The sequence below is a fragment of the Strigops habroptila genome, chromosome 11 (assembly GCF_004027225.2).
Source record: "Strigops habroptila isolate Jane chromosome 11, bStrHab1.2.pri, whole genome shotgun sequence".
Lineage (NCBI taxonomy): Eukaryota > Metazoa > Chordata > Aves > Psittaciformes > Psittacidae > Strigops > Strigops habroptila.
In genome coordinates this window covers 36,563,470-36,587,751 of record NC_046360.1, presented here as the reverse complement: position 1 = coordinate 36,587,751, position 24,282 = coordinate 36,563,470, and the positions used below count along the sequence as shown (strand labels likewise).

The 24,282-nt window shown below is 46.5% G+C and overlaps 1 protein-coding gene across 6 annotated transcripts in view; it reads left to right on the top strand.

The window, feature by feature from the left end:
- Nucleotides 1-24,282, top strand: part of SLC6A6 (solute carrier family 6 member 6) — a 114,690-nt gene that overhangs the window by 20,424 nt on the left and 69,984 nt on the right. The window contains exon 1 of one of the 6 annotated variants that reach the window (XM_030501567.1): nt 217-649. The exons of the other annotated variants lie outside the window; for them this stretch is intronic. The gene's annotated coding sequence lies outside the window, so the exon portion shown is untranslated. Of the gene's footprint in view, nt 1-216; nt 650-24,282 lie in introns of those variants that run through there. 6 annotated transcript variants of the gene reach the window in all.

The window sequence follows — 24,282 nt, the reverse complement described above, 5'->3', positions numbered from 1 at the left end:
AGTAGCTTCATTGAAGTCACTTAGAACAGCACAAGAGGGATGTGGAGCTGTTGGAGTGAGTCCAGAGGAGGCCACGGAGCTGCTGCGAGGGCTGGAGCAGCTCTGCCCTGGAGCCAGGCTGAGAGAGCTGGGCTGGGGCAGCCTGGAGAAGAGAAGGCTCCTGAAGGGGAGACCTTAGAGCAGCTCCAGTGCCTAAAGGGGCTACAGGAAGCTTTGACAAGGTCAGACGGAGGTAGCTGAAGGGAGAAAGGGAACAGAGCGTGTAAGGATGTCTGGATTGGATCAACATCATTTCCTAATGAAAAATGTCATTTTTTGCTATTTCCAAAACCACACTTTTGGGGGTGAGGGGTGTCTGTGCTGACTCATGCTGCGTCTCCCACCACACAGCACACAATGTCCCAGTAGGTTAAAAAGCACCTGGTTTCACTGGGTGATGGAATGAAACAAGCGAGAGGCATTTGGCTTTCTGCTGCCCAGCGTTTCCCACACCTCGAGCAGCAAGCCCTCAAACCCTCTTCGTTGCCAAGACAACCCTGAAGAAATACGAAATCCCGAACAATACCCCGCACCCGGGAAGCCTCGTATCCCGGAGTGCACGCGTTCCCTTCGAATGTCAGGAGAAACACTGCCCTCCGCATCAACCCAGGTAAGCCTAGGTGAAGCCGTAGCTGATGTCTCTATAGAATGGCTTGCATTTATAGATTGTCTTTTGTCCCGATGGCTGCCAAAGCCCGAGGGCTGGCACTGAGAGCCTGAGCAATGCTATTCCAGCAGCATAGCGTTACCTATAGCTGGTCAGACTGCACCAGGAGGGGCTGTCATGAAGCTACGTGAGGGCTGAGGCTGTGACTGCTCTCCCCAGACTGTGCTGTATGGGAGGATGTCTGCAGTGAGCAGGGAATGCCAGGCTGTGCTGACCTGCCTTTACAGTGGTTTCTAAAGCTTTTTCAGGCAGCTGAATGCAAGGTAGCGCAGCCATAAAGGTCTTTTCACTCAATAATTGGGATGGAGTGAGCTGTGCACGGTCTTTAGGTCAAAGGAAATATAAATGTGACTGAAGCCTCTTTACTTCAGGTCTTGGCTCCAAGCAGGACAGTGGAATGTCTGGAGCTTTGCATTTGTTAATGCTTATTTATTTAACCTCAGTGAATGTACGTTGGACAAAGGTCCAGGAGGTCAGAATAAACCTCTTCAGAGACTCTTATGGCATCCTCTTGCAGGAGCTTCTCTGTTTCTCAGAGGAAGGCTCTGCACAGTTTGCAAACACAAGCTTTGCTTTTCCAAGTTCTCTCCAGATCGTTCCCATTTTATTCCTGGTGGCGTGTAATAAGGGATAATTTTTTATGAAGAATGCTCTTTTTACCATGCTTGAAGTTGGCATTGACCCCCTCGTTAGCAATGGCTGCACCCTGAGAAAGTAATCCAAGGTCTCCATTTGGTTTAAGTTCTCTGATAAATAGGTGAGCAGCACTTGGGGCAGGGTACCCTGCATTCTGCACAGCCATGCATCTGTTTTACTGTGCACCCTGTGTGAAGATAAATCCACCTTAGCCTGCCTTAAATTGTAGCAGCATCTCAAAAGTAAGCGGGAGAAATGCCATCATCTTCTGCATCCTTTCATTCTTTGGCTCTCTGCTCCCTCTGTTCTACCCTCTTGGACCAGCTGCCTGTCAGGATGTTCCCAGCAGGAAACTTGGCAGCATTACGGGTGTATCCTGATGAACTTGCTCTTTACATGGGCAGGGATCCGTGGGGGACTGTAGCCTTCTCTCTTCTGCTGAACCCCTAGAACATCACGTTCCTACTTTTACGATTGAATGCTGGGATCTAACAACTCCAGGACTTCTGGCTCTAAAAGGCAAGCAGCAGTAGCAGGTAGTTTGGTGCACAGAAGCACCAGACCGGCACAACAAACCAGTTAGTGCTGAGGACTCCATGTCTGTACTATTGACACTTGGGGTTTTAACCTCAGACTAGCTTAGTCCTGTAGGCTGAGCTCTGAAACTGTGCCACAGTATGAAGAGGGATTCACTCCTGAAGCATGCACCTGATCCAGACGAAGACGCAGATTGTAGGATCCTAGAATGGTTTGGGTTGGAAGGGACCTTAAAGCTCATTTCATTCCAACCCCCTGCCATGGGCAGGGACACCTTCCACTAGACCAGGTTGCTCGGAGATGTAGATTTAGCAGAAGATCAAACTATCCAGTGCTGAAGGGTGTGTGTTGCATATTTAAGCATCACAGCGAGGCACTCTGAAGCAGAACTGATCCTGCTTTGATGGCTCCACCAGCACATGCAGAATTGGCTTCTGTTAATGTGACAATCTCTCCCTGGCTGTGGGAGAAGGAGCCTTGTGAATGAGACATGGGGCTGTTCTTCAAGCAGCACCCCGAGAAGCAACAGTTCTGCATTGGGCCTCATTTGTGTCCTTGAAGAACAAATCCTACATCACACCTTCATCCTGTTATAAGTCATATTGCGTTGGAGTTTTGGGTGAGGCACCTCTGAGCTCAGGCCACTCTTTGCTCCTCTTTTAACACCTTAGAAACACATTGAGAAGTGGCTGCTCGGGAACAAAGGACGGTATGTGAAAGAACTGCAATTTCAGAAACGGTGGAGAGTGGGAGTTGGAGCTATTATAGAACATCCCGTTCCAAAAGGAAACAAATGACAGGGCTGATGCTGCCGGTGGGAGTGACGTACAGGGCTGCAGCGTGAGTCAGTCCGTGCGAGATTCAGATACGGATCGAGAGGGAAAACATTCGTGGCAGCGGGACCGATCACATGCTCCTAGATGGAATTACCTCAGCTCGTTTTCCAGGCGGGTGTGCAGGGGTTTGCTGCGCTTCTGAAGCTAAAGGCAAAGAGGAAAGGAGTCGCGTGTAGGAGCCGTTCTATCTGTGTCTTCTTGCAGCCTCCTGCTTCCCACCCACACTCTGCACACCCAGTGATAATGTATCAGAAGCCTTTTGCTATAGCACTGTTTCGTTCAGTAAAATGGAATGTGCTGCTGCTGTTGTTATTTGTGTTATTTGGAATCCCAAAGCACATCCCATTCCAAAGGCATAGGCTCATGAATGGGACAATTAAGTGAATTACTAGGAAAATATTTGGTTTATCACTGAAGTGGTGGCTTGCTTTAATAGTTTATAGCTCAGTTGGATGTTTGTATTCATTTAAAAATGAAAACTGAAGCCTAAGGGTCCTTTTAAGGCCCTAAAGGAGTCGGTGGAGCTCATTCTCTGCTGTGGGGGGTGTGCGTATAAATTGTGAACTGAGTTGACTGCTTACGGTGATCTTGTGGATAATATCAGTGCGAGATAAGAAGGCCCTGGTCATGGTTTGAGAACAAGGATGCTTTGGTAGCAATAGTACCTTGAGCTGTTCCCATCCCAGGCTTTTTTTTCCCCACCATTTTGCTCCAGCTTAGCCCTCTCCCAGTTGTGCCCAAAGGGCATTCTGTGTGACTGCAGTGAGCCGCATCAGGAACTGATGGGGGCTAAAAACCATGGATGAAACGCCCTATGAAATAGGAAGGATTTTGTTTTCTTCTTTTTCTTTCTGTTTTGACAATATATTTCAACTCAATCAGTTCCCTATCAGCATGACCCCTGGGAACAAGTGATCCGGCCCTGCTGAAAGGCCCAAGTGTTGTGTCGCAGGGGGGAAATGCAGGCAGGGGATGATGGTGGGAACTCTGTGACAGCGTTGCCACCAGAATCTGCAGATCAGGAAAGGGTAGCCGGTGGTGAAACATTGCTTCATTCAGCAGCAAAACACAATAGCTGCTGTGCCTCCAGACGGGAAAAGAAGGGGATGTTACTTGGCTACAGAGCATGTAGTGAGGGATGGAGGATAAACTGGAGGAGGGATCTGGGTTCAGGGAACTGAAGTCTCCTGGATGAAAAAGGCCTCAGAAAGCAATAGCAGCCATCAGGTGCTTCTCACCTCTTGTGCTGGAATCTCCTAAATGTAGCTGGCCTTTCCATGGAGGTTCGGTCAAGTCTAAAGCAGAATTGCAGGTTGGGGTTGTAGTCTAACCATCAAACAGGACCAAAGTAGTGAGCTCAGATCAATGATTCAGAGCAAAAGCAGAATTCTCCTTGCATCGGAATGGAGAAGTTTGGTTTGTGCCTCTTTATGTGCCTTATCGACATTTAAAAGTGATGTTTGATTGAGGGAGCTCACCCAGCAACTTTCCTACTAGATGTGGAGAGGGCTTTGCTGGTGTAGCTTAATTCCATCGGTGAGCAAACCCCTCTGCGATGGCTCTGATCTCCAGCAACACTAGCAAACAGGTAGAAAAACGCTTCTTTATACATTTTATTTATAGCAAAGCCCTACAAACCAGGCTGGCTGCTCCTGCCACTGAGGGAAGGGGACCTGCTCGAAGCACGTGGGGTGCCTATCTCCCCAAAACAACTAGCCCAGAGCTGGAGCAGTCTCCCCAAGTCATCATTATCTGCTGCATTCCCTCCTGTGCCCTGGCATGGGCACCCTCCCCTCTTATCATGGAGGTGGCAGTGTTTTGTTTGCACAGCTGAGTGCTCATGAGCTGACTCTGTGCATCCGTGAAGGTCATGAAGTCATTCAAACCCTCCACCAAAACACCTGGAGTAGCCTCTGGTCTGAGCTATGGGAGCGCTGCTTGCAGCACTGGAGGGATAACTTTCCCGTGGTGTTATAAAGCAGCTTTCCTGGGAAAGGAAAGGGTTTGCCACTATTGCAGTAATTTGAAGTGTGTGAAGAGCTTTTGCTGCAGTCTTGCAGCAGGCTTGAGAACCAGCAGCACCCTCTCTGCCCCGGCCTCAGGTGAAGTGCCAACACCATCACACCAAGAGGTGTTACAGCCTTTGCCCGTGTCCCAGGGTGGCTGGTGCAGGTAGTGACAGCCAGTGCGGCTTCAGCATGCTAGGAATGCCGGCAGAGGGTTTTGCCTGTGAACAACAGGGCTGCTGTGTCTGCTCCTCCTCCTGCTCAGTGCATGGCATCCCTCATGTCACATCTCTTGCTGTCACCATTGGCCTGTGCTGAGCCCTGCTCCCATCTCCTCACCCTTCCCAAGGAACAGTCACGGCCGTTCCACTGGGCACAAAGCCCCACACAAGCACGGAGGGCAGGCTGCGCGCTCGGCTGCGAGGGGCTGATGTCACTGTCCTGGGAACAGAGAGCTCTTGATGGGATGCAGGAAAACACCAGCCGCAGGGGAGGGCATCGCTCCAGGAGGGAATGAGACAAAGGTGCTGGAATGACCCTGGGAGCTTTGGAGGGGGGGAAAGGGGGCCACACCTCGGCCCCCAGCGCTGAGGGTTGGCAGGAGGTCACCTCCTATTTGGATTTCTTCCCTTGGGTTGTTTTGAACAATTCTGCTCTTGTTTTAAGAAAGGATCAGGGCGGGGGACAGTTTTATTTTAGAGGAATTCCTTGCAACTTGAGCTGCCTGAATGAGTCAGGAGCAGGGGAGATGGAGCAGAGGAGGGTGGTGCGTGTCCAGAGCTCCCCAACAGCATCAACAGTCCCATCATTACAGTACCTTTGCAGGGGTGTCTCACAGCCCCTAACCCACAGTTGGCTGTTCCCTCTCGCAAACAGTGTGCCACAAACAGCACCAGGGTGATGGTTTTAGCAAGGCCAAGGTGAAGGAAAACACACGAGTAGCTCAAAGTGTATGTGCAGAACTGATGCTGCTGCCTCCTGAGAAGGGGGCTCGCAGCACCGCTTCTCCATCTGTCAAGTCATATTCCTAAGAGTGATGGTCCCTGTGATCGTGCTGACATGAACAGTGGTTTCTGAGCATTTCCAAAAGCCTTTGAGATTGCCTAAAGAAAAGCATCAAGTACTGATGATGATAGAGTGTATTATATCTAATTATACGAACCCTGGAATCGGCTATTTCCCTTTTCTTCCGTCATTCTTGGTATAATTGGAAGCAGGAAGACACTCACAAAAGCAATATTGTTTGTGAGCCACCCAATGCAACCCATTTTTGCAGCTTTTCCCTGAAGGTTCAGAGCCAGCAGATTGAAATAATCCCTCAGACTTTATATACAGTCTAAACTGGCCACTGCATCTGATCTTTCTAAATGGTTCTTTTATGTCTGCAAGGAACCAAGTGAAACCTCCAGCATGAAATATCATTGAACTATATTGCGAATCCAGATTCAACTGCACATCTGCTTCAGAGCCCAAAGTTAGGATTTGTTATTGTGAGTGCACATGCTGGGAACCAGGATGAGTAAAAAACATGCAAACTCAGTATTTAATTACAAGTCACATGGAATCAAACCAGCTCATTCCATTAATGGGGAGGCAGAGAGAAATCTATAGATTTCCTATAGTTGTGAGGTGACACTCGAATGAGTTGATGTGGTTCAGGGTTTTATGGAAATGTTCACAAACTGCGGTTTCAGGAACGTTCTCATGACCAGAGATTCACACCGTGTTTACTATTTGCTATTCACTACTATCACCTTTCACTACTAGAGTCAGGAAAACAACATCAGGTGACTGGTACGATCCATCAACATCCCTAATGAATAGCTGGGATTGAATAGTTAGAGCAAAGGGATGGGGAATGCCTTGGAGTTAGAAGGTGATGGGCCATGATGTTTTGTGGGTAACAGAGTTTGAAAACCGCCAGCTTGAGCTTTCCAGTGATTTGCTATCTAAGACAGGGCCGTGGGCTAAATTTGCAATTAATATTATTTTAAAGAATAGATCAAACAGCTCAAGCAGATTTCCTCTAACTGACAAGTTCCATTAAACAAGAAAGCTCATTCTTAGTAGGAGATTTTAATATAACACTGAGAACAGAGAACAAAACAATGAATGGAAACATATCAGCAGTCAATTTCCTGAGTATTCAAGCCTGCATTATACTTTGTTCTTTGCTACAGCCACGGCTCTGTAATTATCAAGCGTATTCATGGGCCTTTTTCCTATTGACACTCAGCGTGAGCATGGCTGGAGAGAGATTAAGCTTTTGTGGCAGCCATTTGAATTTGTCTATCTAAAAACAACCTGCAAGGCTGTGGGGAGCTGTGTGTCTCGGGGGATTTGTGATGGTCTGCAGAACCGATGGGTCACAGGTTCAGGCATGTACGTTGTTAGCACGTAGGACTTGTAGCTCTGTAATGGTTATGAAGCAGTGACTGATGATGGGGCAGATGCTTGAAGTTGTTCCTGTGGTGTATGACTGAGAAATGGTTGTTGGACCACAAATAAGGATTGCTGAGTAAGCCATTGCCCATCGGCTTTTCCACCAAAAAGGAGCTTTGTTCTTCCAGGACTTCATCTAGTCTTTCCCATAGACACTATATCTGCTTCTCAGCTGATACCTCAAGCTGACTTCTAGGTCACACCAGGCCAGGTTATCCCTTATCTGTGCTACCAGTGGAGCCTCATTTTGCTATTAACCGTTGTCTTTGTGCTTCTTGGATTCTTAGATCTTAGACAGAAGTTCTTCCCTGTGAGGGTGCTGAGGCGCTGGCACAGGGTGCCCAGAGAAGCTGTGGCTGCCCCATCCCTGGCAGTGTTCAAGGCCAGGTTGGACACAGGGGCTTGGAGCAACCTGCTCTAGTGGAAGGTGTCCCTGCCCGTGGCAGGGGGTTGGAGCTGGATGAGCTTTAAGGCCCCTCCAACCCAAACCAGGCTGGGATTCTCTGCCACTGCCACTTCCCATTGTGGGAACTCACTGCCACTTCCCACTGTGGGAAGTGATGTTTCTAGGAGCTGGTCTCTGGACAGCGTTCTGTGCAGGTTTGCCTCTTTGCAGGTGATATGGAGAGGATGTAGCAGGGAATGAGCAGCAGAGCCCGGGGGCTGCTGGTGGTGTCTGTGAGGAAGGTGCAGGGGTGGGCACATGGCGAGTGGACTGCAGGGAGGTGAGCAACGTAGATGTGGTTGCTGCAGCGCTGTGGGAGAGGGAACTGGGAGCTTTACCATTTGGTGCAAATGTGGTTGGAAAGTCAGCTCCAGAGCTTGCAGCCCTGCTTCACTCCTCAGACTTGAGCACACACCGTGTCTTTCACACAGTTCTGTTTCTGTGTAAACAACCGTTTTAGCCAGAGATGGAAACCCCAAATCCTGTTTAGGTGTTTAGGCTCCTTCGCAGTGCCATGGAGCAGGAGCATTAGTGTTGGTGTCCTGGCTCCGCTCCAGAGCAGGTAATTACTGTGCGTTCTGACCTACTCACACCCCCCATAGGTTCAATTAGAGCAATTGTTTTCCTTCTCCTTTCCCGCCCCATCAAGTATTAATACAGTTGCAGTTCAGCTGCTCGTGTGGTCCCTCACTTAGGTGTTCTGTTTCTATGGCTAAGGCAGACATCCTTGTATGCATCCCTGGGCCAGGATTTGGTCTGGGTGTCAGGAAATGAGGAATTCATTGGCACAAACGGATGTAATTCCATAATGGAGCTGTGTTGATTTGTACCATGTGAAGATACAGCCTTCCTACATGCTTCTCTCTAATCACAGGCTCTGGGTGAATACCTACAAGCTATTTATTTTTCTACTGGCTCTTCAGCTAAGTTTACAAATACCCTGAGCAGGTATTTTTAAGTAGTAGGTAGTCAGGTAGTCATTTATACTTATGGTCACAGTGGTGGTATCTAGAGAATATAGCATGCAATCTTTTAATGTGCTTTTTCCCAGCTATTCAAGAGTGGCTCTACAGAGATATCTGAGCTCTTCAGCTCTTGGCTGTAGTCGGGCAGATGGAGTTCATAATGTGTGATGGTTTATGTTCTGAATTGCTGGAAAATGTGTTCTTTGGAAACAAATCTCTCCAAATTTGTCAGGAGAATTAAGAACATGGAAGGGTGCCTGAAAGCTACACAGCAACAGGAGATTACATGCTTGCAGCTTAAGCCACCTGGCATATTGAGCATTAATGTTCACAGCTGAGGGCCACAGCACTTACTGTGCTGTTTATCTGATCAAGAGAGCCTTCCTTTCATCTGGTACAGAACGTAGCTTGAAACAGCACGTGTCTGAGCTGGTGGGCTATGTGACACACAGTGGGGTGAGGTTTGCTGCCTGATCTCTAGTCCATCATGTGGCTCATCAGACAGTTATCACTGTCACATGCATGTGCTGAATCGATGTCTGGGTGCATGGAGACTGGAGCAGATCACAGCTCAGGTTGCTCAGCTGCTCAAGGCCATGGTAGCTGTAGTCATGGAGACCTATTTAGTGACCAGATGCAAACATCTGGTTGATTCACATAGGAGGCAGTCAAGCTGCTTACCCATATGCACCTCGCACTGTATTGATACTGTGACATACTGCAGTGCCTCCACGTGTCCTACATGAGCTCCGTCTGTCCGTAAAATGAGATGTGGGACTCCCGTAGGCTGCATTTTACCTGCCAGCCCTGTGCTGGTGCCTTACATGATCACAAGCTTTTACAATAGCTCTAGATGCCTCTATTCAGACACCTCATGCTCACCCACTGAGAAGTGACTCAGCTGAACAAATACTGATAAAATTTCTCTTTAAAATGAGATGTTGGGAAATTAAAAGAGCCTTTGTTCAATTAGTAGCATTTTCAGTGCAGCTTAAAGCTAAGGCTATGCCCTCAGCACTGGTGGGAGATGGGCTGGCACCTTCATGCAGCAGCTGAGTGGTCTGCTGGTTTGGGGAAACGTGGGTTATGGAGTGAATGGCTACCTGTGACTGAAAGGTGTGTGTCAGCACTTCTCATGGGTGGTATCATACTCAAGGCAGCTCTGTATTAATGTGCTGGCTTTAGATTGTGGTAGCATGTGCCCTGAAAGCTGTTCTCAGGGTGGTACAAGCTGCAGTAATCCTGAAGCCATTCCCACTAGGTCTCTTGAGTTAAGGTGGCCAGATATCTAGTGCAGCATGTCATGATGAGTGTATAAAGGTGATACAAAAGGTCACTATCTTCTTCCCAGTCCCATGACAAGTGCACATCACCTCAAGGATCGGAGACCAACTTGTATCTCACTTTGTCTGAACTCTAAATTCTCATGATTCTCAGGTAAACCATCCTGACTTTGCCTGTTCTCTCATATTACTATTTTGTCTTAATAATGTATTTTTATCCATATGGGGAAATACTTTATGTCTCCACAATCTTCCCCAGCCTTCTGAATTTCTAAAGTGAGGGTGACACTGTAGGTTTAAAACGACAACGTGACCCCACTGTCCCTTCCTTATGCAGTAGCTGTTTGCAGAGTCAGTGCAATTCTTTATATACGGGGGTTATTTTTACCCCAAAACAAAAGGTTTGGTTGTTTTCCCAAAGCAGTCTGTGTCAGCTGTCTCACACTAACAAAAACCTCCAAACCACCAAAACAGCATGAGCTTTTATATCCACATCCATGAGTGGCAGGTGACAGATTCCCTGCAGGAGCGGTGGGGAAGGTAAACAGCTCAGAGCACGCCATGTTTGCCATGCCAGTCCACCCCACAGCAAAAGCTGTCCCCAGCTTTTCTCCCTCTTGTGCAGCAGATCACATACTGCTTTGTAAAGAGCACTTAATAAAAAGAAGCCAAATGAGACTCTAATTACAGCCCACCCAAGGCTCTTCCCCTAAGGCCTGTAGGAATTTAGCCTCTGTGAACTAAATCAGGGAAGGTTTTAACTCCTTAGTTCAATATAGAACCGAATCACACATGGAGGAATACACTTTTCGTATCATGCTCCTGTAGAAAAAGTTCTAAGAAGACGAAAGCCCCAAACACCGGAAGGTTTTATTTGTGCTGGTCTGTATGAAGCCAGTTATTATCCTCTCAATTGTTTGTGTAGCCACTGTTTACACAAGTGAGGGATGGCACATAAGAACATGTACCAGCCATCTGCGTTTGCTGATGAGGCCTTAGCTTAAAGCTCATCCAGTTCCAACCCCCTGCCGCGGGCAGGGACACCTTCCACTAGAGCAGGTTGCTCCAAGCCCCTGTGTCCAACCTGGCCTTGAACACTGCCAGGGATGGGGCAGCCACAGCTTCTCTGGGCACCCTGTGCCAGCGCCTCAGCACCCTCACAGGGAAGAGCTTCTGCCTCAGAGCTCATCTTCATCTCCCCTCTGGCAGGTTAAAGCCGTTTCTCCCTGTGTTATTACTACATGTCCTTGTAAAAAGCCTTCTCCAGATTTCTTGTAGGCTCCCTTAAGGTATCGAATGGCCACAATAAGGTCTCCCCAGAGCTGCCTTTCCCATTTAGAAGAGGTTTAGGGATGCGCTGCATTTAGATGCTGCCTCTCCGGGACCGGGCTGGCATCACCACTTCTCCCCAGCCATGCCAAGAGGAGGGCTGTGGATTCCTGCCTTACGCCTGGAGGCAGTTGCTCGTGGAGGGGATTCTTCAGGCTGCCTTTTGCTCCCAATAAGAGCAGGAGAGCCCATTGCTTCCTTACACCTAATGTTTACAAAGGGTGTAATTACAGTATCCCACCCAGCTTTTGCACAGGCTTAAGAGGAGAATGAACAGATGGAAATGAGGTTTAAACTAACCTCATCTCCCTGAAATCACTCCTCAGAGAATTATTTACCAGGTAGCATGAGCCCGGGCGCCGCACTCTAGACCATAGCGGATCATGAGATTGCTGACAGAGACCTGGCCTCAGCTCTGCACAGAAGGAAAAAGGACGGTTTTCAGATCAATGTGCTGTCTACCCAGTTGCCAAGGTAGAGGGTTTAACAGAACGGATGATGCTGTCCCTTCTTAATTCTCCAATTCTGCCGGCCACATTTCACACCATCTGGAGTTTGTGCCGAGCCCGCTTTGGGACGCTGGCCAATAAAGAATTACAATAATCTATTCTTGCCATGATAAAAGTGTGAATAACCATTTCAGAGGCTGACTGGAAAACTACCACAACCTGCCTGTGCACCTTAGATGGTGGCCGAGAGGGCACCTGGTGACACACTAGAAGCATGGCTCCAGAGGTCAACACGAGTTGGCTCCTATAGACACTGAGCTGAAACCAGCCATAACAAAGGGCAGAAGCAGAATGTAACTGCTGGGCTTGGGAGAGGGGACGCCCCCCATCCACGCTGATCTCTATGGACACCAAGGCACTCAGCACTTTTTGTGAGGGCCAGGGCTATGTTTTTACAGCAGAGCCACAATCTTTTAAGCCTCTGCAGCAGTCTCTGCTGGAAACCTTTGGTTTCACACTTTGAGTTGTTTCTCAGCCAGGATGAGAGCTGGGCTGGGCTTTGGTTTCCAGTGTTGGGGAGTTCCTAGTGGTGATTATTTTCCTCCCACCATGAAAAACAATTGCACATGGGCTTTCCCCACATTGCTTGTGTGTGGCAAAATGGATGATTTCACTGTAATCACCACGAAAAATGTTAAATGGCAGCTTTTGCTGGTGCTGGGAGGCAAGGCCTTTGCTTTAGTGATGGTCATGGCTTAGCATCACTTAGAAAGAATTGCAGGACTCAGCAACATGTGCATAGGCTTTGTCACCTCTTAATTCTCCTTGCACCATGCTTTATCTTTGCTTAGTCTGGTGCACCATAGATGCTTTCTATTTCCATCATGTCTCCTCTTTCAGTCTGGCTGCTGTAGGGAGGGAAGGATAACTACAGAAACCTGTGTCAGACTGTCTGAATAAGAAACCTGCACTTCACGCTGCTTACAGAAAAATTCCCCTTCTGTTTTCCAAGGGATGTTCCCAGGATAGGAACAATTTGAGGCAAACCTCATGGACAAAAAGGTGCCTTTATGCTGCCCTGCAACACTGAAGAACAATGTTCTGCAGCCCTTTTGCACACACTCACAGGTAGAACAGTGGGAGTAATTTATCCCAAAATCCCATAAGCAAAAGCCTGGCTCCATCTCTAAACAAGTGTTTCATTTTCCTTGTAATCCTCCTGCAGCCCATAGCAGGCGCTGCTGCTGGACACGTATTGTGAAAGGTCCCAGAGCAGGGTTTGCTGTTCTGTTGAGGTGAAGGGTTTTTCCCTGTTGTTACTGGCATTGAGCTTTGTGGTTGCTTCCAAGGCCAGCTGCTCCGTACACAAGGAGAAGGTACAAGGACACCGATAGGATTAAATCCCTGACTTCAGTGATTTCAGCATTTATTTTGCACATCTCCCATTTTTATTTCAAGCTCCACAGCTCCTTACTTTCAGTTTACTACAGCAGGGACCTGTCTTTTACAAACCTCATCATTTGTTTTAAGCCAGAACTAACTTCACTTTTCTAGTTCAGGTCAGTGGAGTTCCATCCCTAGATCATGGGGAATTAGGACTAGAATAGTGCCTGTAGCACATTCTCTCTAATTCCTTGCATAAATACAAGAGTCATAGAATGATTCAGGTGAAGTTCCTTAGAGTGGTTATCATCAAGTCATGCACTCATGGGCTGGTGGTTTAAATTCATTGTAAAGCATGGGCTACGGAGGAGACGGCCCCAGCATCACCTGAATGCCATTGCTTGATACCCAAAAGCCCAGTGACTCCTTTATGGGAGTGTGCATAAAGAGCAACCACCATTGGTTAAATCACCCATCTTGGGTTGCTCAGTGCAGTTTGCATGCATCACCGAAAGACAGAAGATGAGCCCTGATGTGCCATTCAGAACCATTGCTCTGGCCTTTATGGATCCAGCTGTAGGCAAGGGCTGGGTGAAACATGTCGTGGGAAGGCAGATAACACAAACATGAAAGCAGCACAAAACATGAGAGCCTATAAATAGCAGGAAATAAAGAACAATACTGTGATAAAATCCATAAGACAATAAAGACCAATGTGGCAGAGACTGTTTCCCCCCCACCCTTCTCCAGAGTTTCTCCTATTTCCCAAAGCTGCAGAGATCATCTGACTGCTGTGTGGTGCAGTCCAGTCAGTTAAGCACCAACTCAAGTGCTTGGAGCCTTACACAGAGTATTTCAAAACCATGTTCCTTTTTCTTTCTTGATGTCCTGCCATGGCTATTGTGGTATTTTAAACCATTCCCAACTCACCAGCTCGTCAGAGCAAGGAGAAAAGAGGGAAGAGGAAGGGGGGAAAAAAGCCCTGTGGAGATTTAAAGTCATTAACAGCCTTTACAGGGTTTCAGACATTTTTGTGGTAATTCTTTGGAAAGGACACATCCATGATGAGCTGGGGTTTATTTTGCCATTGGCATAAGAAATGAGACTGTTTCCAAGAAAATGTTTGCTGTTTACAAAGAGGAGGGCAAATGTAACTAGAACATGGCAACGGAGGTGAACTAGGAACCTTTTTAAACTTGGGGGAACCAGCTCCTTGAATCCTTGAGTGCCTTTGAGCTGGATCAAGAACCAAGCAAGGCTCTGGCAGCTCATCCATAAGAGTTAATCTATGGCTGGGCAGTGGCACTGCAAAGCTCCCTCCCTTCTCTGGCAGCAGCAACTGAAAATGGTTAATTATCCTGAAAGATATCCATCACTCATAAGCCTGGATCTCAGAGGAACATGTCCTGTCAGGAGGTAACCACTCTGTGGGCCTAAAATGTCATGAGAACAGCTCAAAAGAACACGACTTGCTGTTTTGGAGTGTGAACTTCTCAGGGGACCAAATTTTCCTGAGGATTTCTGCAGGAACTCACTCCATGGTGCCCTAATTTCTGAACCAAATCTTCAGAAGGGGTAACACTAACTTATGTGAAGGGAGTTAGGCTGATTTATGGCAGGGGAGGATTGAGGCCTTATTGTAGGGAACAAGAGGATTATATTGGCTCAGAGTTAATGTCAGAGCAGGGGCTGGAACTCAGGAATTACTGGGCAGGTCTCTCAATTGCTTCTGTTGGTTTGTGCTGAGGGAAGCCTCCAAGAATATCCGATTTAATGGCAAATCCACTGGTTTTTATTTTTCCATGACTGGTTCTAAGGTGCTTGCCTACTAATGAACATGGCTTTTTGTGCTCAAACAATGGAGTTGCTCCCTCCTGGGCCACCCAATCCTCTTACAGGATCCCACCAGGGAGATGCAAGGACAAGTTCGGAGGTGATGCCAGGAGGGAAGTGCATTATGCCAAAGGCAACTGCTTTGGTTCATGGGGATCAAAGATGACACCAAGGTCTGAGGAGATCTAACTAAAAGGTTGACTGGTCACCACTAATGCTACATCCTAAGGCATGGCTAACAAATGGGGGATTTATGTCCCTCCATAGCTGGGGGCTGGATTCTGCATACATGGGAGCATGTCCCACATTATGCTCTTCGGCTTTGTGTCCCTTCATGCTCTGTTATAGAATCCTAGACTCATAGAATAGTTGTGTTGGAAGGGACCTTTAAAGTTCATCCAGTCCAGCCCACTTGCAATGAGCAGGGACATCCTCAGCTAGATCCGGTTGCTCAGAACCACATCCAGCCTGGCCTCGAATGTCTCCAGGGATGGCACATCTACTGTTTTCAATTCTGTTTTGTGGAGGCAGAAAGCCTCAGAGGATCTCCCTTAAACTCCATGGGCTGCTGCTTCCATCTGAGGCGATATTTTGATCCTAACTAATATTTACAGCTTTCTCCTGTAGGGTAGTGGGGCAGATATTCCTGTTCCACTTCTTTTTTGACAGATAAGAACATTTTGAGCAGGGAGGTGAAGCAAATCAGCCAGTTCCTATCTTCTGACTCCTACTCAGTGCTTTAACCCATGTCCACCATCTTTCCTGGACTACTGCAGTGTTTGTAAGGGGTCCTGGTGGCTAGACATTCGACTTTATCTGGCTTATGAAATTTGGCTTGTTCTGCCTTTCTTGAGCATTCGCCCACGAGGCAGCTTGTGTGCTTTTCTGTATCCAGTGCTTCTTTCTGCCTTTTTCTTTTACATTTCCAGAAGGACTCGTTCCTTAGAACAGATGAAGCACACACTGAGAAAATGAACAGGCCAGATTGCCTAGTGCTCAGCACCCACCATTGAGGACAGATTTTCCGGAGAGCTCAGTTTCCAAGGAGGCAATCTAAATAAGTGACAGATACTCAAAAGTGGAAATGTGCCCACTTATTTTGGGGCTCAACTAGTGCTAGAGCTGCTTTGAGAAACTTGCTCTGCTATGGTTGTTCTCCTTCGCTTATGCTACAAGACTTCCAAATCTCTCTCTTCTGTATCCTATTTACCTTCCTCTTTCGTACCCTATTTACCTCCCTCTGCCATGCTCACCCTTGTGCCATGCTCCATCCCACAGGTCTCAACTGGCCTCCTTCTCCTTGTTGCCATGTCTTTCTGCATCTAAAAGGTCAGCATGTCCATACACTCACATTTTCATCAAGGGGCCCATCAGGGCTAATGCCCCCAAATGCAGAACATATGTGCAACATAAATTAATTGTTAAGGCTAATGCTGATTGAAGTTTGGTACTTCAGCCTGCAGGATATACCATATGTTTGAAGTGTATTGTCCAAGTTTAGATTCTAAACTCCCAAGGGCAGGGACCACTCCTTCCTCTGTGTTTACATAGCATCAATAAGACCAACAGTGTCTGGGTTTGAAATACATTAACCTTAGCCAATGCATTGTTAAGTTTAATAATGACTAGTTAACATTAAAGCACAATGGATAAAATATATAGACAAAGACATAATTTGGCAGAGATTGCTCTCATGTTTTTGGTGCCAGATTCCTACTAAATGGTCACTGGTCATCTGAATCATTGGCATTGTCCTGGAAAACTCACCCTTCATGTTGCACCATCCTTGTTCAGCAATTGACACTGAGCCATGGAGCACTATTTAGGGTAACTTAGCCAGAGCCCACCTAAGTGAAAAGTCTGGGATAGGAAGGCACCTAAATGAGATGCCAGACAGTTTGCTCTGGGAATCACAGAGCCAGAGTGTAGAGGGGCAAAGGAAAATAATGCTTATGAATGCAAGAACTTAATGTTGTTTCCTATTATTTATCTCATTACTTTGTAGTCCCCAGAAACCACTCTCAAAGGTTACTGTGCACAGGCCCTCCAGCGGGAGGATAGGAGAACTATAGGAATAAATCCAAACCCCGTCTGAACTGACAGGCTATTTTTCAGCACGAGTTATGCAACATGTTAGTACCTCTAGGTATAGGACCAGTGGGATTTAAACTTGTACAGCAGATGGTCCGTGCATCATTGCTGGAATGCGCCTGCTGACCCTAGGGCAGAGCCTGAATGGACTTCAAAAGAGAGACTGAGCATGCTTCAAAGTGTTATTGTTTAAATGTTCCACTAAATGGGGACTCCGGAACAAAATATCTAGCTGAGGTCAGTCTGAAAAATGTCAACACACATAATGAGAAAACAGCATGTTGTGTGAGAAAGAATATTTCATAGGGGTATTCTGGCTACTTTGAGCTGGAAAGAACACTTTTATCATGTGTGTCAGCATGTTGTCATAATCTAAGTGTCTTTCCTCGTGAGCTGGGAGCTTCATTCGCGTTTGTTGGAAAGACCAAGGTCTGTATGTGAAGGTCAAAAAAGCCTGTGGGAAGTGTGGTCTGCCTAAAGGCAGATATGCTAGGAGAACCATCAACCCAAGGTATGGCAAAGATGTGCTGCAGTCCAGCATTGGCTTATCCTTAACAGCCTCCCTCCCACTTGTTTCAGAGAAAAGCTTGTAAGGACCCTGTGTTTGGCTTAAAAGCATGATCCTGTGATTTATAATCATGTACTGTGTTCTGTTCTGTTCCTCCCAAAGCCCATAATACCTGCTCATAACCTATCCTTTCACCAGTGTAATCCAGAAGTTTTGGCTTCTCCTCACTCTATTCAGGGGGAATTTCAGTAGGGAAAGGATTGAGTTAGTGCTCAAATCAATAGGATTATTATTGCTAAGGAAGATTCCTTAGGCAAGTCAAGCTTAAGAAGATGAAGCCTTCAGTTAGAAATTCAAGGTTTGCTTTGATTTGCTTTGATGGCTGGGCTGCATCTTCAGTGTCGTGAATGCCAATGGTCCAGTAGCTTTTGTTCAACAAAAGCTTTCTGCGTTGGCCACTGGCAATTCAACATGGGTGGCTGAAAAATAGTTTCCTTTGCTGGAAGCTAACAACAACCTGAACTCTCACAGCACCTTGTCCTGCTGAGGCATGCCTCTATCTTGATGGAGACACGTTCCAATAACACAACAGTTAAAAGCTAACCCTCCCTGCAGACGTAATAACAGCCCAATGCCAGGAAGAGCAAACAAGACCCATGTTAAAGAAGGGGAAGGCTTGTTCCTTTCACATATCGATATTCAATGAGATCAGCCGACTTGGCACGCTGGGGTGTAAAGAAAGCCACCCGGCAAGGTAAAAAGCTGAAGGGCTCTAGAGATCTGTAAGTGAGGTGTCATTAAACCAAGAAGATAACTTGGGCCTGTTTGTAGAGTCTCTGTATCTGTGTAACGTGTTGCAACTGACACAAAACTTGAATAGCAATCAATTTAAGTGGGTCAAAAATAGCATCCACACCCTCCCTGGGGTCCTGGTTGTTACTCTCAGTATCACTCCTCAGCTGTTAGCTGTGGCCCAGATTAAGCAAGAACTAAAATCCTACCTAAGCGGGTATGAATTCAGCAAAGCTGTTAGGCTTATGCTTATCTTTGGTGTGTGCTTAACTTCAGCGAGTAGAGAAACTCTTTGTTAAATAAGACTTCTAGACCTGCAGAGAGCTGATATTCAGAGTTTCACCTTTTCTCTTCTGTTTGCCAGGTGCTAGAAATAGCTGATACTTGGTATGTGGATTGTTGCAAGTATTCAGTAGTCAAAATTCAAAGTGTGTCAGTAAGTTAAAGGCAAGCTGTTATCTCAGTGTTCTCAAAGCAAAGGAGTTATGACACATTTCTGATTAACACAATGGGGTTTAGGACTCCTGGTTCCCTGGAAATACTGTCACTCCAAGACAGTCATACTCTGCAAACTCTCCAAACTTCGGCTTGCTGAACTGGTCATGGGGAATGAAAAGCACAAGTCAATACAGAGTGGATTTGTTTTAAAAGTCTGGGCAAAACTTTGCACAACAGGGAAATAAACTGCAGTAAACTGAAGGAAAAGATATTACATCCATTACTCAGTTTGCATTTTTTACTCAAGTATAATGGGACTATAAACATTTTCTGTCAACAGCTTACAAAGAAACTTGTTCTGAAAGTGATGCATGGTGAGAACTTGCATCTAAATTGGGTACATCTAAATTAGACTCTGAATACAGAACATTCCCCAAGGTGGCTTTTGGCTACAGCTGGTAGAAAGGAGTTCACAAATATTGAAAGAAAAAACAGCCCCAAACCTCCCATGAGTCCTCCCTCTTACATTCATTGTGCAGGAGTGTTTGGGGAACAGCATGTTTATTTGGGCTTGCACTTTGTGGGCAAGTGGTCCCCAGTTCTAGCAGAAAACATGCTCTTCAGTATTCTCCTCTTTGAGTGCAAAATGTGGCCAAGTGTTTTGCTGAACAAGGCAGGACTTTACAAAGTGCTCTGGGTGAGGCCTACAGCATTTCAGCTCTCAGCTTCAGTAGGTGGCAGAGATTCTTTAAATTCTCTTGCTCATTTACATTAAGCAAACAAACAGAATTCCCAAACCAGGAAGCTTGCAAATTATGTATGTAGCGAGTCTGTGTAATCACAAGTTCCCTTTATGGTTACTTTTATCTTCCCTCTCTCTCAAGCTTTCCTCTGCCTATATTGCTGCTGGTCTTTATGAAGCCCCACGTTCTACAAACATTTATGTGCATGACTTACTTTATGCTTTTAAGCAGTTGCAGAAAGTTCAATAGGTGTTAAATAGATAATGAACTAGAACACAATAGAGCTGCATAACTACACAGATCAGACTGAACCAAGTTCCAGCTGTACAGAAAGTTCAGCCCATGGGTAAGAGTTTGCAGGGCCTTTGCTCGTAGATCTACCAGAACTGACATTTGTGTTTGTGCAGCACCAAGGGACTCCAAATCTGACCAGGATCCCTAGATCCCAACGTGCTGTAAGTAATGAACTGCTATAGGGACTAAAATTAGGCACCAAACAGCAAGCACGCAAAGTTCACGACGACTCTAGCACAGGGCATTGCTGATACATCTGCTGATGTTTGCATCTGCAGCTTGTCCATTCAAATGCTGCCTGTTTTGGGAATGCTACAAGATTCCCACCACCCATCAGCTGCTACCTGACCTCTTTAAAATAAGCTTGTCTTAGCGAGCATGTGGCTGGATCACCAAAGAGACTATCAAATTTGGCACAGCACCGCAGTGGGAAAGCCAAGTCCGGCTGGTAGTGATTGCTCTACATTCTTCCTCTCTGATGTCCTATCATTAGGTCAAGGTTGTGGCACAGTCACATTGGACAACGAGACCCCTGCCTGCACACTGCGTGTCCAGTGGTTAAATCATCGTGATTCCAGACACGCCATCATACAGGAGTACACTTAATATCAGCTAAAGGAAAGGTGAATGACTTGTAAGCGCTGTCTGAAGGCTGGCAGCAGGTAGGGCAGGTTTTATGGAGCTTTGTGAGCACAGGCTGTGCAAATGTATTCAAAGGACATTCTAGAGGCAAATTGGTTGGAGCTGCATTTGCCCAGATACTCTTGAAGCTGCTTATTAGAGCCCTTAGTTTGAAAATTAGCTGGAACTGATGAGTTTAATGAGGGCTGACTTTAGGATCTTTGCATATTAAGAAAACCACAACCGGATTAAATGTGCACATGTCTATGTAGCATGGAAATTCAGCTCTCAGTGCCTCCTCCTGCTCCTCCCAAGATGAGGGCTTCACAATGCTTTAGCTGTGGAGAGCTCCTGTAGGAGGCTGGGTAACTACTTTGCCTTGAGTTTTTAAGTTAACAAAAAGCAAAGAAATAGTTTTGTTTTCCATCATGGTGTTTGATTTTTGTGCCTGCATTCGTTTTGCCTGCGGAGGCACTCCCTGGCACTGAACTCACACCTTCTCTCTCCTGTTATATGTTCCATTACCAAAGGTGAATAATCAAGACAAATATGAAGCACGAGAGAAGTATGTAATTGCTTACTCAGATAATGAATGTCAAGGATGAAATCACCTCAATCCTGAATTAAAAACAACTACTTCAGGATCCTATTAGTGGTGGCAAAAGATACTGGGAGGAAGTGGGATGTGTTGTGTCGATGGCAGGGATATTTCTGCTTTCTTGGACTTTTTCCACTTATAAAGGCAACTGATGAAAACTTTCTTTCACCTGAGTATTACCATAGAACGATTTGGGTTGGAAGGGACTTTAAAGCTCACCCAGTTCCAACCCCCTGCCACGGGCAGGGACACCTTCCACTAGAGCAGGTTGCTCCAAGCCCCTGTGTCCAACCTGGCCTTGAACACTGCCAGGGATGGGGCAGCCACAGCTTCTCTGGGCACCCTGTGCCAGCGCCTCAGCACCGTCACAGGGAAGAGCTTCTGCCTCAGAACTCATCTCAATCTCCCCTCTGGCAGGTTAAAGCCATTCCCCCCTATAGGGCCAAGGGCCCTATAGGCCCTTGCTGAAAGCCCCTCTCCAGGTTTCTTTTAGCACTTTTAGGCACTGGAGCTGCTCTAAGGTCTCCCCTTCAGGAGCCTTCTCTTCTCCAGGCTGAAACAGCCCAGCTCTCTCAGCCTGGCTCCAGAGCAGAGCTGCTCCAGCCCTCGCAGCATCTCCGCATCCCTCTTCTGTTGTTTCCCCCAAAGCTGGACACAGGACTGCAGGGGGGTCTCACCAGATCAGAGGGGTATTATACTTTATACTCTAAGAAAGAAAACTGTGTCTTGAACAATGGTTTAAACCTTTTTCTCCAAGACAACTGATGGAGTGTACCTGCTGGACCACAGGGCATTGTCACAGATTGATCGTACATCTGTGGCTGCCTCTGCCATCAATCACGGAGCTCCATGGCAGCAGCTCTGCCATTTCCCTGCCTTGTCCACCCAATGCCAGACATGAGCTTGCATCAGCCTGGCCTGTGTGGCAGCTCCACTGTGGCTGACCCCTGCCTGGGTGTACAAAGGTGGGAAAAGGGTGGGCCGTTTCCTGCGCTTAAACAACTGAGCTCTGTTAGCTCAGGGACAATTGAGCCTCTGGTGTTTATACTGTCTTTGTCTGCATGAACTGTATGGATACAGGCCCAATGCAGTCACTAGGAGATTTTCGTGCTGATTTTCATGGTGCCAGCATTTCAGGCATTCCCATCCTGTATCAGTATCTCAAACCTCTTCAAACTGCATTGCGGTTATGCTTAGATTTATCTTTTAGCACTTGTCTTTTGCTGAGGAAACCAAAACTGGGCTCAGTTTTATGATGTCTGGTCTTCTTGGTGCCCTATAGAAGGTAAAAGTCACCTCCCTGTGATTAAGTGATCTCTTTGCATAGTCTGCTCAAGTATTCTCAAAGAATTTGACACCAAGGATGTCCCAGGGGGTTGGCCTCTCCTTGCCCCCTTGCAGGATTTGAGTGCTCAGCTCAATGTAAAGCTCAAAATATCGCTGAGGCAGAGAGAGATATTCAGTATCTTGCACTGCACAGAACCCGGATGCATTTTGCGCTCACCAGCTATACTGTAAGGAACTCGGGTCAAATCAGAGAATTTCTCTTTTCTTTCTGCCTCCAGCTCTTCTAATTGTGTAGCAGTGATTGGGCTCCAGCTGGGAGGAAATACAGAAAGCTTCTTATTTACTAAGTTTTCAGTAATCCTAAAGAAGCCAATTCCTCCCTCCTTGGAATGGCACAGCATGTGTTCCATCAGAAACGTCTTCCTAAATAACACCAGACACTGAAAATATCTTTCCAGCCCCATAGGGTGGGATAGGACTTATAGAATAGTTGCATTGACATCCGTCAAGATGCTTACCATTTCCTTCTGGATTCTTCCTTGCCTTATTCTTGATGGTGTGTTAGATCTGCTAACACACAGGTGAGCCCATCTTGTACCTCAAAAGATGTTGGGAAGTAGACCTATTTGGGGTTTTTTCCTTGCTTTGCATTCACTTTGGACATCGTCCTGGGTCTGCTTGCAATTTTTCAGCATGAAAAACATCTGGAAAAAATGCTTGGGAAAAACTACAGATTTCAAATCAAAACACCAATAAGCCCTACCAAACAAACCAACCCTTGTATTTGTCTCTAGAGCTTAGTGGCTAAAAGATCATAGATGGTTCCTGGATTTATCCATCCTCAAACATCCTTTTCTTCCTCAATGGCAATTACACTCCTGAGAAAAACTCGGAGCTGGGCAGATCCAGCCCTGGCATCTTTTAGAGGATTATTCCTAAAATAAAGAGGCTTTTCCAAGCCTGGTGGTTTCAGATGTTATGATCGATGTTTATTCATTTGTCCTGTCTTTCCATGGAACTGGCAATGGCTGCTATTTCTGTATCCAATACCACTGTTATGTCTGTTGCTCTAATCTAGCTACTTATATGGTCTCCACCATCGTAATGTTTGAGCACATCCCAAGAATTAAATAAAAAAGAACCTTAGAACAATAACAAACTCCCTTCCTTCCCAGCCTGGTCTCAGTAAGAGTTTTGTGGTATTGTGCTTGTATGTCTGTAAGGAACTTACTGAAGAAAAGCTGAATGGAAGAGTCCTACCTTCAGCTGTAAAAACAGAGTGTGAAGGGCTGGCATGGGAGAGGCCACAACAGTGGCCAGAGCTGCTAAAAGCCAGGACTAGCTGTGCTTCCCCTAGTTTTGCTGCTCCTTAGCCCCTGGCTCGGTGGTGTTTTCCATGATTCCTGGAATCTGACAAGTCATAAAAGTTATGAGGGACAAAGGGCAGACATGGGTTTTTCTTTTGACAAGGAAAACTCTTATTTGTGCCTGGAGATGAGTTGCCCTGATCAGCTGTCAGTGGAGTGTTGCTTGTATTTATTTTGACCATACTTGGATGACGATCAACATTTCTGTAGGTCTCTCCCCTTGTCCTGTCCCTACAGGCTCTTGTCCAAAGCCCCTCTCCAGGTTTCTTGTAGCCCCTTTAGGTATTGGAAGACTGTTATAAAGTCTCGCTGGAGCCTTCTCCAGGCTGAACAAGCCCAGCTCTCTCAGTCTGTCTTCATAGGAGAGGTAATAAGAACAAGCTGAAACTCTTGACACGTGCTTTGAATCCAGGAGCAGCAAATGGGAGAATTACCAATGTATAAAAATATAAGTAAACACATGCCAACGTTAATTGGAGGAACATGTCCTTCTCAGTGACCTTAGCCTGTGTGACTGTACCTCTGCTGTAATGGACACGAGCCCTTGATTTCTCCTCTGTAACCAGTTGACAGAAACTTCATTTCCATCTGAGAGATTAAGCTACACGTGAGGAAATGATTGAGTACATTCTTGACACACCTTTTTTTTAGACGTGGATCAATGAAAAGAAATATCATTACATCTCATATTTG